Source organism: Saccoglossus kowalevskii, chromosome 2 (assembly GCF_978046115.1).
Source record: "Saccoglossus kowalevskii chromosome 2, keSacKowa6.1, whole genome shotgun sequence".
Taxonomy (NCBI): Eukaryota; Metazoa; Hemichordata; class Enteropneusta; family Harrimaniidae; genus Saccoglossus; species Saccoglossus kowalevskii.
In genome coordinates, this window is record NC_140642.1 from 33,488,174 (window position 1) to 33,503,109 (window position 14,936).

Genomic DNA, 14,936 nt, shown 5'->3' on the forward strand with positions numbered 1-14,936 from the left:
TTAGTAGCCCGTCCCTTTCCCTTGTTTGTGTTTTTGACTTTTATCCGCCAAAATCTCAACTCGTACACTATTTATTGTCATAAATACTACGCACAGTCACTGCTGTGATATTCATAATCACATACATGCACTTTAGCACGACATAATCGACCTGTCGGCCGCTGTTTACTACAGCGTGACAAGCAAGGAAATAGTCCCTATTGTTTAGGAGTGTATTTATAGTATACCTGGGCCTTTAAGCTAAATAAAAGTATGTGTATGCTGAATAAATTGTTACTTGTTACTTAAATTACCCCCTTCCTTGAACAATTTCCTAGAGATAATAGCACTACATATGTTGCCACACTAATGAATAAACAACGTACCGAATCAGGCTCTTTTTCAGGACAATCTTTTAACTTTAATTGCTTTGGTGTTATCATCCATAAATTTGTCTTAATCATCTTCCTGTAAAGACAAAATTAAAAGCTGACATTTACTTTATTCACATCTTTCATGATTAAAAAAGATTGGTAATTGTATACTAGTTAAAATAATTAAAGCTCTTCAAAACATTCCCATACCTTTTCTTTCTGTAAAGCTTAACAGAAGCAATATTTCGTCTCAATCTTCTCAAAATTTCAGTTTTATCTTCTGTTTTAATATTTGGGTATGTGGTTAATAACTGCAAAGATATATGAAAAAACATTTGTTAAAATGTACAATTTGGTGAAAACTTTCTAGATGAGAGTGCTGTTCTGTCTTATTGTTTAAAGACACAAAACAGGAGTGTGATGGAGAGATCACTGTTGTATACCTAATTCACACCAACTTAATAGTAAATAAAGACACTAATAGTGTCTATGAAAATAAACAATGAAGCTTTGTAAATGCATCTTTTCACTCTGCCCTGTGCATATAAATAAGTAAACTAACATTCGATCAGTTTGATAAGGTATAATTTGTGCTTTTACAAATATAATTAAGCTAGCAAAATGATATGACACTACTGCTAATATAAGAAAATGTCAAAACAGGACTGTACAAGCAATGACACAATAACTTACCTCTTGAATAATCGCTCTTTGGCAAGATTTTTCATCCAAAGCAGCTTCGTCTTTGTCTGATATCAGAGTTCTCAATTTCCTCTGTGACATGAAGAAAAAAGGTTTTTTTGAATGAAGCTTAAGTAGAAGCAGTTGCGCCTAATTCACATGAATGTATTCTGCGCTTGTACAAATTAATATATAAACATGTGTTTTGTGATATATTCATACATAAATCAGCTCAAATGACTTGATGCAAAGAAAATTAGCTAAAAAGAATAAGACTGCTTACCTTGATTAATTTCCAGCCTTCACTTTTCACATTCATGTATGAATCACCAAGAGTGACAGGTGATGTGATAGAGTGACAGGAAGGCATGGCTGGATCTATTTGGTGAGTGCGATTATCTTGATCAAGTCGCAAGGACCTTGCGACTGCTGGTGTAGAATAATTGTTTTGGGCTGTAGATGCTGGGTGTCGGTAGTAGTGTTGAGGATTGTAAGGAGTATGCGGAAACCCATATGGATATTTATAAAAATCTGTTTGTGCTGGTACTGGTAGTGGTGGTGGCAGCACTGCTGAACCAAAAGTTGTACTTGTAGTTAACTCAGGACTATATGGATCCGGTTGATGTGCATAGCCATAAGGATTTTCAAAACTGGAGTCCTGGATCAGGCTGATAGCTTCGTAGACAGGTAGAGCAGACATGATATATTTCAATCTTGAAAGCAGAATTGTGTGGTTTTGGATAAACACTAAAGCTCTTTATATAGCCCCAACAAGCTAAGTGATATCCCATAATAGAACAGGGATACTTTTAACAATATGTAGTCTCAATATTCAGCGTGAACGATGTACATAAGTCAAACTTCCTGCCTATATACTAAGACTTGAAAAATATGTCTAGACCATTGTACTTGATCCGTCTGCAACATCGTGCATTCTAACACAATGACAAACAAAGAAGTCTACATGCAGCTTTTTGATTAGTTGATTGAGAACATATGTGACAGCCAGCACTGATACACCAGAGCAAATTTTTCTAAACTCGTAAGACTGAATACAGTTTATCTATAGATGCAAAGAATACACATTTGGAGAGTAGAAAAATTGAAAACTTTGTCACAGAAAAAGGTAGGTAATTATGCATTTAATCTATTTAGAGTAATTTTTTGCTTTCAACAGTTTTTGTACCACTACCAGCTATTTTTATTCCTGAATTCATTTAATAGTACATTTCTTGTGCTTAAATATTTTTATTCATTATAATTTATCATTCTTCTTAAATAATTTGAATATTATTTGACAATTTGACAATATTTTTGTTTTGCAGTAATAATCTATTGGCATTGTGAAACAATGTCAGATTTAGCCCCCTGTTATTGCCTATCTCATCAGTGTGGTGGTAACTTAATAAACCGACGCAGATCAAACAGGCATCTTCAACAAGATAGAGAAGCAAAGTCAGAAGACACTACACCTAGTGATAAACCTAACAGGAGAAACCTGAATGACATACTTTCAGACTTCACAGATAACAGAAATAAGCCTCTGTATTATCATCACAGTAGCGCTATTCAGTCTTCATGGACACAATTAGGGTTTGTCACCACAATGTTGAAGATCAAGGCAAATTTCCCTGGGTTAAGTCAGAACTGTTTTGAATCAATCCTTGGCCTTATTAGGGGTATATTTGATGAAAATGACTTTCAAGTGAACATTCCATGCACTTTCAGTGAATGTCAGTCTATGGTGAATGACTTACTGCCTCCCTATAAAAGATACGAGGCATGTCGGAATGGATGTGTCTTATTCAGGAGAAATCTTGCTAATGAAAGTGCATGTCCAAATTGTGGTGAAGCACGGTACAATGAGGATGGTAAACCAATGCAGATGTATTACCATCTCCCACTGATACCCAGACTGCATCAAATGTATGGTGTGCAGCATCTATCAGCACTTCTTCAGAACCATTCCACCAGTGATACTGATTTGTACACTGATATTTGGGATACCAATTTTTGGAAGAATCTTTATGCTGAAAATGGACTATTTAAAGTAAGTCATATCAACATTAAATTAATTAAGATTCAAAATATATTTTTCAATATGCATCTAGCATGTTTCTTCTATTATGGTGTATTTCTTTCAGTCATAAAATTTAATGAAACAATATTTTCCAACTTTTCTTTTATTGTAGGGTGAGAAAAGATGTCTCTCCTTTGGTTACTCAACAGATGGTGTTCAACCATTCCAGCATTTGAACATACCATACTCGATATGGCCACAGGTACTGAAACTATATAATTTACCTCCAACAGTACGCGAACAAATGGAAATGTTGATGTTGGTTGGAGTAATACCAGGTATGTATGTAAACCGTGCAAGTATGTCTTGTGTGAAATTAGAATAAACACTAAATATTTCTACTTTTGAAAATTAACTGCCATGATTTGGCCATGAATTTGACAGCTTTTGATTTAATTAATGATTTAGATTTTTTTATTTGGCTGGCAATTTGTGGAATCTAGCTGGTTGATACAGAAAAAGCAATTAAACACACAGCTCAAACTATTTTTATTATGCCAATGGCACAAAAAACAAAAATTAGGAAAATAAAATTAACCAACAAAATATTCTGCATGCCTATTTTACTGAAAATATATTACACACAGAAAATAACACCGCATAGTTTTTCTACCATCAGCCCCAGTGTTTCTAATGGCCCACCCCTTTACTGCCTTACTATATGCAGCTTAAGGTAGCGAGACTATTATTTGTGTTGAAAATTACGATTTTCACATTTATTTATTAATTGATGAAATGCACTAGAATAGAATAGAATAGAATAGATTTATTCCACCAGAAAAAAGAGACAATTGTACAGGGAACTTTATCTGAATGAATAATAATAATATATATATTATTCCTGGTGGGGACCAGAGAGGTAGTTCTAGCAGAACTAATCTAGTCCCTGGCCCCAAAACCATACTCAACTGTTAAAATATACGTTGTTGTGAATAGTGATACACAAAAAAATTATATTGTTAAGTTAAAAATAAATAAATAAATACATAATTAAGTAAGTAAAGAGACTACAAACTCTCATAATCAATAATAATGAAGAAAACAAAAATAGACAATACTAGTACATATACTACAATAATGCAAGTATTTATACATTAGTTAAAAGATATTTTTTTAATGCCGTTTTGAACGAGTTTCGTAAAGTTAATATTTTTAACGAAGTTGGGAGCTCATTCCAATGTTTTACAAGAGAAAATGTCAGACTTTTCTTAGTTGAACTTAAATTAATTTGTGGTGTGGCAAGTTTTTCAGAGGTTACTGATCGTGTATGGTATGGATGTGATATTGATAAGGCGTAATGATCCAGAGAGTGTGCATGGCGGCCATTTTTCAAATCGTATGCAAATAAACATGTATTGTACTTACATAATTTATACACATCAAGAATGCCAAGTTGCAGGAAAAGTGGTGTGGTACTTGCTCGAAAATGAGAGAAAGAAATTAATCTGACAAACTTTTTTTGTAATTTAAAAATTGGATCAATATATGTGCTAAAAGTGTGTCCCCATATTTCTATACAATAAGCAATGTGTGGGAGAATCAATGAGTTGTAAAGTAATATCATAATGGATTTTGGTAAATAATGCCTCAAGTATGAGATTATCCCAATTGTTTTACTGATTTTTTTAACAATATTATCGATATGGGGTCTCCAACAAAGTGTTGAGTCAAGCGTGACACCTAAATAAACAGCTGACGACACCATTCTTAATGACAAATCATCAATTGATAATACGCCCTCAATAGTTGTTTTTCTTTGAGCTGTCTGAAAAATCATGAAATTTGTTTTGTCAATGTTTATCGTTAATTTATTTGATTTACACCAGGTAGCAACTTTATTTAATTCAATATTAAGTGTGTGAAGGTTTACAGAACGGTCTTTTACGGAATAAAATAGACTGGTGTCATCAGCAAATAGTCTGAATGAAAAAAGGGGGGATGATCGAGAAATGTCATTAATATAAACTAAAAAAAGAAGAGGGCCTAGGATTGACCCTTGTGGTACCCCTGTGGAAATAGTTTCACAGTCAGAATCATTGTTTTTAGTACTGACATATTGTTGCCGACCGTCCAAAAAAGTTTTAAACCAGTTCAAAGTTGACCCTCTAATCCCATATTGTTGTAGTTTAGCTAGCAAAATACTGTGATCAATGGTATCGAAAGCTTTTCTCAAATCTATAAAAGCACCAAGTGTGACAAAACCTTCATCTATTCTTTTTGAGATTTCAGCTGTGAGATCAGCTAAGGCGAGTTTAGTGCTATATTGCTTTCGGAACCGTACTGATTTTCTGAAAGAATTTTAAATTTGTCCATAAAGGCACACAACTGTTTATTGGCGAATGATTCGAATAGTTTGCTGAAGACAGGTAAAACAGAGATCGGCCTGTAGTTTCCAACTTCATAAGCACAACCTTTCTTGAAAATGGGAGTCACCCGTGCTTTTTTCAGTTTGTCAGGGAATACACCTTTCGACAAGGAACAATTTATAATATAGGCGATTGGTTCGGCGATATATTCAGCAGCCACTTTCACAAGTTTTGGGTGAATACCGTCATAACCAACGGATTTACGAATGTCAAATTTGTCAATTTCATTTAAGACATCGTGTGCACAGACAGGGCGAAAGAAAAATGACTCTGATTGTCTGTTGCCAAGGTAGTCATTAAAATTGGTGTTACAGGTAATCTCCGAAGCAAGCTTTGGGCCAATGTTAACAAAGTAAGAATTGAACAAATGTGCAATATCCTTACTGTTTGTAACAAATTCTTCTGGTTTGGTGGTTGATTTTAATTTTTGAGGGGTTCCAGCTTTGCACATGTTTCCATTCATTATTTCATTAATGGCCTGCCATGTTTTATTATTATTGCCAGCGGAGGTGCAAAATCTGTCACGAAAATACGACTTTTTGGCAGCTTTCAACAGTTTACAGAGAATATTACGGTACTTTTTATACTGATTATGTACTATTGAGCTGACAGAATGTCGTTTTGTTTTAGAAAATAGTTTGTGTTTATTTTTAATAGAGACAAACAGTCCCTTAGTAATCCAGGGCTTTTTGAGTGATTTGGACGAAAAACGAGTTTTAATCCTTGGGACATGTTTAGCGACAACGTTGTTAAACAGTTTGTAAAAGGCGTCGTAGGCCAAATTTGGATCTGATATTTCATAAATTGGTATCCATGACGTTTTCGCAACATCCGCTTTGAATGATTCAGGATTAAACAAAGAAAAGTCATGTTTGTAACTATTTGTTGGATTTGTGTTAAATATATGACGTAAATGTTTAAAAACAGCAAAAATTGGAAAATGATCACTAAGATCCGCCTCTAGGGTACCGGCTTCAATAAAATAATCAAAAAAATTCACAAGACAGTGATCTATTGTTGTAGATGTTGATTCGGTTACTCTAGTTGGAGAGTGTATAATTTGTTGAAAATTATTGGCATATAAACTTTCATGTGATAAAGTCAACATAACATAGAATGTCATGTAAGTTGGTTAAAATGTAGATTTTCAGAAGGGAAGCAAGGCAGCTTCAGTAGTGTTTTCCAAAATCAACAACACAGGTTTAATCTGTGTGCCTATAAGTTTCAAAAAAACTCAAGACAAAGCAATGTTAGGATGTGTTATCAGTAGCTATCTGGCACACAATTAGTGTTTCCAAACATTTTAGTGGATTGTCTCCGCCCCTATTTGTTTCACAGATTAGTCATTTGCATATGAATGTGTCAGACACAAGGTCACACAGCCACTGAAAAAAATCATTGATTTTGGTGTTTTCATATGCCGAATTTATCCAATTATAGCTATCCCATTCCTTTATTTTTTTGGTTTCCAATAGCCTTACACATTTGGATGTCCCTACACACGTTAAAAGAGACCTTGACGGGAAAACAAATTGATTGTGCCGATAAACAAGCTTGAAAATCTTTGCTGTTCCTTCATGGACGTTTTCTAGGAGTTTATGTTTTTCAAAATACAAGGTCTTTAACAAAAAATAACATATACTTATTGTCGTCGGATTAACACCAAATTTTCACAGCTTTAAGGTGACAGTGAGAGGAACTTGAATGTGTCCAGACAAACTATTTCATCGATTATTTACCAACGAGTTGTGGTTTGAGTTGGGGGCAATGCGACTAAAACAGTAATTGAAATTCAGCACACTATTTTTTAAAACGCGTTGCTTGAATAAAACTGACCAGACACATTCAATTTACCAGATTATTGAACAAATAGGAAAAGTGAAAAAAATACTTCTTATCGCCAGCATAAATGCGTAATTATTTTTTTTACAGAAAAAGTAATTTTTCACCTTTGGTTGAGTAACGCGTCGTAGAATGCAGATACGGGCATGCAAAATACACTTGTGAAAAGCTTGAAGTCTGGCGATTCTAAAAATATATACTTTCCTGGGTCTATTTGTAGTCATTTTATCACAATTAGAGGATGAAAACAAGTATGCAAATAATAGTCCCGCTACCTTAATTGTTAAAGTAGTAGTTACACTGTAAGTTATCTAGTGATGTCAAAACACACACAATATACCTGAAACAACATCTATACTTTCATGAGTGTTTCAATATTTTTTAATTATATATTTCAGGTCCAAGCACGCCATCAGACATGAATGGTTTTCATGAACTGTTAGTTGAGGAGTTGTTGGCCCTTCAAGAGGGTGTTAAAATGTGGGATGAATATCGAAAAGAATCTTTTGTCCTAAAAGCAGATATAATCGTATACACAATGGATTGGCCTGCTAGATGCAAATGCTTTAAGTATAAGTCGGCGACATCTTTAAATGCATGCCCTTACTGCAGAATCAGAGGTGAATTTATGTCATTATTATATTTATTAGGCTGTAATAGTAATTTATATATGCAGGAAGTATTGAAAACAGTTTTAACTGGGCATTTACAAACAGAAATCTTTAATCCTTTTTTTCAATGTGTCTTTCATTATTTTATCGTTGAAGGTAAACATTTAAAAGCCTTAGACAAGACTGTTTTTATTGGAAGTCAGGATTTTTTACCAACTGGTCACCCACTGAAAGATGACATGGAATTACCCTCTTTCAAACTTCATCATACTATCGATACAATTAGCAGAACCACTAATCACGAAGATATTAAATATGGTAAAGCACTAAATGAAATAAAAGAGAAAATTAAAGATCTCAAGACACTGAAACAGCCTGGTATCAGGTAAATTAATTTTCCATAAATATTCCAATGAGACCACACAAGACAGACATGGCTAGTATCAATAGTTCTGCCTACAATCATGCACATGCACATTCTTTCTTTTCAGGAGTTTTCAAGCTTCGAAGAAATTGATTGAAAATATTTCTGGGAAGACTGGAGAAGAGGGCTTTGTTGCTTTGCCCACATACAGGGAAAACGGCCAGAATTGTGTGCCTATAGACTGGATGCATGCAGGAAAGGTAAACCCAATTTTCTAGGCGTATGAATGGGATTTATATTGTGTCAATTAATTTATGTAGGTCAAGTGCAACAAAACTGAGGAATAATTAACCACAAAATGTGTTATGTACATAGTGGTATTTTTTGAAATTTACTGTCAGAACAACAGAACAGAACAATGATTGTTGATGCTCTCCACATGCTGGTGTGCAATGTAACTGCATGCAAACCTTGGAATCAGATCACGCTGTAACTTTAAATATTATCATTTTTTTTCATTATTTTACACTAAAACCCCAATCTCAATATTTTTATAGAACATGGCGAAAGATTTGACAGAATTGTTATCAGGAAAGAAAGATATAGTCAAGATCATGAAACAAGAATCTGAACTTGGAAGATTTGAAATTGAAACTAGTGTGTAAGTATTCAGTCTATTGTTGACACATAAACTGTTAATCAAGGAAGTCAAGCATACATAGTTGACTGGTCTTTCATACCAGCTGTGATGTAACTATTGCATGTTTAATATTCAGGCAGTCAATTCACAGATCTATTGTCTGTCTGTGTAACAATGTCCACACAGTGAGGTAGCACTGCATATGGTATGCCATAATAACACCCATCTGCACAACAAAGAACCATGTCTGTCTGTGTAACAATGTCCACACAGTGAGGTAGCACTGCATATGGTATGCCATAATAACACCCATCTGCACAACAAAGAACCATGTCTGTCTGTGTAACAATGTCCACACAGTGAGGTAGCACTGCATATGGTATGCCATAATAACACCCATCTGCACAACAAAGAACCATGTCTGTCTGTGTAACAATGTCCACACAGTGAGGTAGCACTGCATATGGTATGCCATAATAACACCCATCTGCACAACAAAGAACCATGTCTGTCTGTGTAACAATGTCCACACAGTGAGGTAGCACTGCATATGGTATGCCATAATAACACCCATCTGCACAACAAAGAACCATGTCTGTCACTTTCCTTTCCTGAATTGAATAAATGTTAGAACTTAAGGTGTTTTTCAGGGGGGGTTGTTAACCGGTTATACCGTATTATTTTTTAAAGTACTATATGTAATACGACTCGAATTACAGATTATGTTTAATATTATAAATTTCCAGTCTGTGTCCCAGTAGGGACAAGGACTGGAAATTAACAGCGATGGGTTGTATCAATAAGCATGGTTGTACTTGCCTATAATCAAGCTGGTAATAAACAGAATTTTGTATCTCTGTAGTGTACCAACAACCAATTCTGCTTGCTTATTTCTAAGGGAAAAAATATTACACACAGAGGAAGTAACAAAAATGAAAAGGAAGGAAACAAAGTTTCTGCTATTGCCCCCCTCCCACCAATGTCTCATAGTCCAACCATAGGTAGGAGTTAAACAACACAATGGTGACGAGTTATTGGCTTATTCCAATGATGTGTACATGTTATCTGAGTACTTATGATAACATTTGTATCTTCACACCTCGGTATGATTGCCAGGTTTCCTTCAGGCACCCAAGCAGTAAGAGACTGGGACAGAGTCTATTCATTTAAAAATAAAACAAATCTTATAACTTTTTTTTAATTTACACCAAGCCCATATTACTTGTGACTGGGACAGCTTAATGAGGGCATTCCATAATTAACAATACATTGTTGTCAAGACCAATATTGTAACATTTTTTTGCCTGTTTGCATAACAGTTTACTTTTTATTCTATTTAAGTGTTGAAGAGTTGGAAGCAGAGGAAACAACAGTGTCATTAAGCAACAGGTAAAACCATTACATCAGTTAAATTTTAGTGCAAAGACTTCAAATTTTTGTTTTGATTGTAAATAAAAAAAAATTGGCAGGAATTGCATACTACAAAATTAATGGTACATGATTTGAAACTAAAAGAGTTTTCTGTAAATTTAATTATAAAGATATTATCGGGGGTAGGAAAAAATATAAATTAACAGAGATGAATTCCTTTAATTTTATTTTATTATTGGATGCTGTGTTATTGATATACTGCTTGTGTATATTATTTTTCTAGAAAGAGAAAGAAAATTAAGAATCCTGGGAGTAGGAAAAAAATTAGACAGTTGGCTGCTCCATTCTTGTTAACTTCAGAGGAAAAGAAGATTGCAGATCTCCGAATCAACAATGTTAAAGTGCCACTAAACTTTAGCTACAGACCAAGGTCACTGTTTAACTTCTCGCATGGAATGAAAAGTGTTGAGTGGATTAAGGTATTAATATAACTGCTTTGTGTGAAGTCTAAGTTTATATTTTGGAATCTTATCAATATAAGCACAAAAACACTTATTTCATTTCTCTTTTGGTGTAGGTCTTTACAGATGGAGTTGTGCTGTACAGTTTGAGGGGCATGTTAGGTGTTCAACAGCGAGAAGCTCTCTTTAAGTTCTGTACAGTAATGTCGCGGCTAAATATGCCTGTTGTTAAGAAGAGTGAAATTGAAGAATTGAAAGAGTCTATTAATGCTGCTCTGACATCAATGGAAAAATATTTTCCAGTTTCATTGAAAGTAAGTTTTAAAAGTTTAGCAGGGCTAATTTTTCCTTCAGGTCACTTGTATTAGTTAAAATTAAAATTGTTTATTGTTGGCTAAAATTAAATTTGTCACCTGACATCCTGGGGGGGGGGGGGGGGTGTCACTGGCCTTTCAGTCTGGTAGGGGTGTGCGGCCTGGAAGTAAAACCCCAGACCCCATGATAGACCATTTTCACCTCAGAAACCATACCCCATTATAGACCAAATAGTGATTTTATATATCAGAGAGTTATAGGTTGAATCTACTCATCACCTGGATTCATCAAAAAAAGTACTAAAACTCGGGTAAATACAAAGAAATTAAAAAGAATAGACCCCACCCCGGCCCTCTCCTAGACAGGAAAATTTTATATTCAATCTAAAGGCAAACAAATCTATACCCCTTGGGGGGGGGGGGGGCACCAATACTCAACTGCGACAGGAAGTGCGTCACATTGAATTGATTGTTTAAATCATAGGGTCTATGTTTAAATACATTTGCTTTGTTAAATGAATGACTTCTATAATAATGATACTTTGGAAAACATGCCATTTTAACATAAACAATTTAAACCACTAACTATCGATTACAGCAATTTTGTTTTATTTGAATTAAATGCATTGCAAAAAGACATCTAGTTGTGTGATTATTTTATTCTATATGGAAAAATCATTTATTGTTCACATGTGGCAAGTACATGCAATACTATTTACTTCAATTCAAATCACATTTGTTGGTATTTGCATACATAAATAATGACATTTTTAATTTAACATTTATGTGTTGATTAATTTGAAATTGTTTGTTTTGTTTTCCTGTAGTCTCTGATGTTTCATCTTCCACATCACTTATGTGATCAAATTGATAAATGTGGACCACTGTCAGCTCATTCTATGTTTGTGTTTGAGAGATTTATGAATTTCCTCACACAAAGAATGACAAGTCACAGGTATCCTGAGATGTCTGCAGTGAACAGCTGGCGTGTAAGTATAGTTAGTTTTTGTACATATGGTATATTCAAAGAATGAGCTACTGATAGAGTATTAATTAGTACTGCCAAATGAAAGATTGTGACATGGAGTTTTTCTAATTTTAACAGTTGCATGATTAGAGCAGACACAAATGACATGCCTTTCTAGACATATCTAATGTAGTGCAGGTATATACGGTATATACACTGAGTATATAACACATTCATATTATCGACACAGATACCATATATATTGCTCTATTACACTTGCAATCATTTATTCAGCAAGTTCTGAGTAATTCACCCCCCCCCCCCCCCAAAAAAAAAAAAACAGTTTTGGATCTCAACATGCAAACCTACCGTATGTCATGTAAACATTTCATTAAGTAAACTGTACTAGTCTCAAATAATATCATGCTCCCTTATTTTGATTGTAGATAAACTACCTTTCCCACCTTATTGAGCTTTGTGGTAAGGGTATTCCCAGAAGTCTGAATTTTGAGCTGAAGAATCCAGAGAATAAAGAGGGAGAGGATGAGGAGAATGACGCTGACCCTGTTACAAACTGTGTTCATTCTGCATGTTTGAAGTATCTTAAGGTACAGTAAAAACGCTTCTATCTCATTGATGTAAGACAATAAATAGTTCAAATACATGTATTTATATATAATCTTTATAAAATAATACAATTATGTAGGCTGCCTAGCTTGATTAATAATTTTTATTTTTGCTCTTTTCCAGGGTGAGAGGCCTAAGCCCTTGCCAATAAGTCTGACACCCAAGGACAAATTGTTTTTGAAAGATTTTTACTTGAGTCGCCATTCTAACGTCACAATAACTGAAAACATTGTTAAATATTATGCTGGTTGCTGGCAACATCCATATTTCAAGAAAAGAAATGATTATAGGTGTCAGGAAGTCGAAGGCAAAGTTTCATCTGTTTCGTCAGTGGTTGGAGTACTGAGGGGTCGCAGCGTGTTTTTTGGTCGTATTCAATTTTTTCTTACACATACCCACCAAGTTGTGGATGAAGTTGTCTATGTAAAATGGTTTGGAAAGGGTTGTATTGACCGTGAGACAGGATTATGGGTGTGTGTAAGAGAGGACAATTATCCATTCAACCCATTTTGCAACCCTTTGGAACTGTCTAAACCACTTGTGCATGTATGGGAGACAGACACAAAACTTTGGCTATTGAACTACACTAAACCTCATTAGATACCGGTAATCCCCTTTTCAAGATGAGAAGTTTATCTAGTTTTGTCATTGACATGCAACTGGGCTTACTGTAAATCACTTTAATTTTGCAAGATGCAACTTTTCGCGTTTACGCGAGTCAGTGAAAATATAGTAGTAAAATTTTATAGCAATGAAAATTTCTATAAGTGAATTGGGAAAGTACTTAGTTTAATCTTGATTATAATTCCTGAACCAATTCACACCTTAGAGGATTGACAACAAAGCTATGTCAACACCTATGTTATATCCTGTTCTGTAGCATTTGGTTTGTAATTTGTTACGTTTTATTTATTTATATTATAATAATTGTATTTTTGTACTTGATGTTAATTTTTCAAGGTATCTAATAAATGCAGTGATCTAAGTAAATAATTGCAAGCATGAAATGAATGAATTTGTTATACTGAGGTGTGTCGAGATTGAATTTCTGGTCCACTTGCATATTGTTTTTTTTGTGGTTGTTGTGGTTGTATAACTCTTTTTAAAAATCAAACTAATTAAATGTACAGTATTACAACACATCTCATTTTGTTCCCAAAATTTCCAAAAGAACACAAATAAAAATGCAGCTTGTTTTTTTGCTTTTGCCACTGGAAAAGTAAGGTAGCTTGAAAAAGAAATGATGAATGATATGTAAAATGTTGTACTCTAAATGGAAACCGGGACTAATTACCGGTAAGCGCAATAGAGAGATCTAGCTCTTCTCTATTGTGACTAGTCAAGTAATTGCTATCTGCGAAAACAGTTAATTTTGCCAAGAAAGGACAGTGTACCTCTCCTGGGGTTGCAATGTTGCGATCTACTGACAACTTTTCATAAATGTGCTATGATTCAGAAATGATTTTTTTTACCAACATGCACATATTCAATGATTGTTAGGTGTCAGAATTTGCAAGTTTACATTCTCCATCAGCTGAAAAGCCTAGTAGTTTTAGCACTGGCCAACAATTTATCAAGTGATTTTTCAACTTAATTGCACTATCACTACAAAAATGTTCATTCGATTTACAGGAACTGCTTTTTAAGTTAGACATGGATGGCTACTGCTAAACCCATGCCACAACGTTTATGATCATCGAGAAAAGTTGGCTTAGCCACATTCCCTCTATCATATATTAATGGGACTGTGGCTTTGCATAGCCTGAAATGATGTGAGGCTAGGATTGATTGTTTGAGGGCGCTAATATCATCCAGTCATACAATGCTTAACCAATGTCAGTTATTGTTAAATCACTAATGATAGCGAGGTTATTGCGAGGAGATATAACCTCGCTATCACTGTTGCGAGATGTTGTGACCTTGCTATTATGACTGCGAGGTTTTATCACCTCGCTATTACAACTGCGAGGTTGTATCACCTCGCTATGAAGACTGCGAGGTTTCATCACCTCGCTATTAAGACTGCGAGGTTTCATCACCTTGCTTTTACAACTGCGAGGTTCTATCACCTCGCTATTATGACTGCGAGGTAAAATGAACCAACTCCAACCTCGCTATGGTCGGCGAGGATATTGCGAGGATGAAAAGAGTACCTCGCATTTCACGAGGAAGTGACCTATTCTCGTAATATTCTCGCAAAAGTTCCCCATAGTGCGTGTTCCTTGTAGTAATAATATGACAAAAAATAAAAACAGCCGT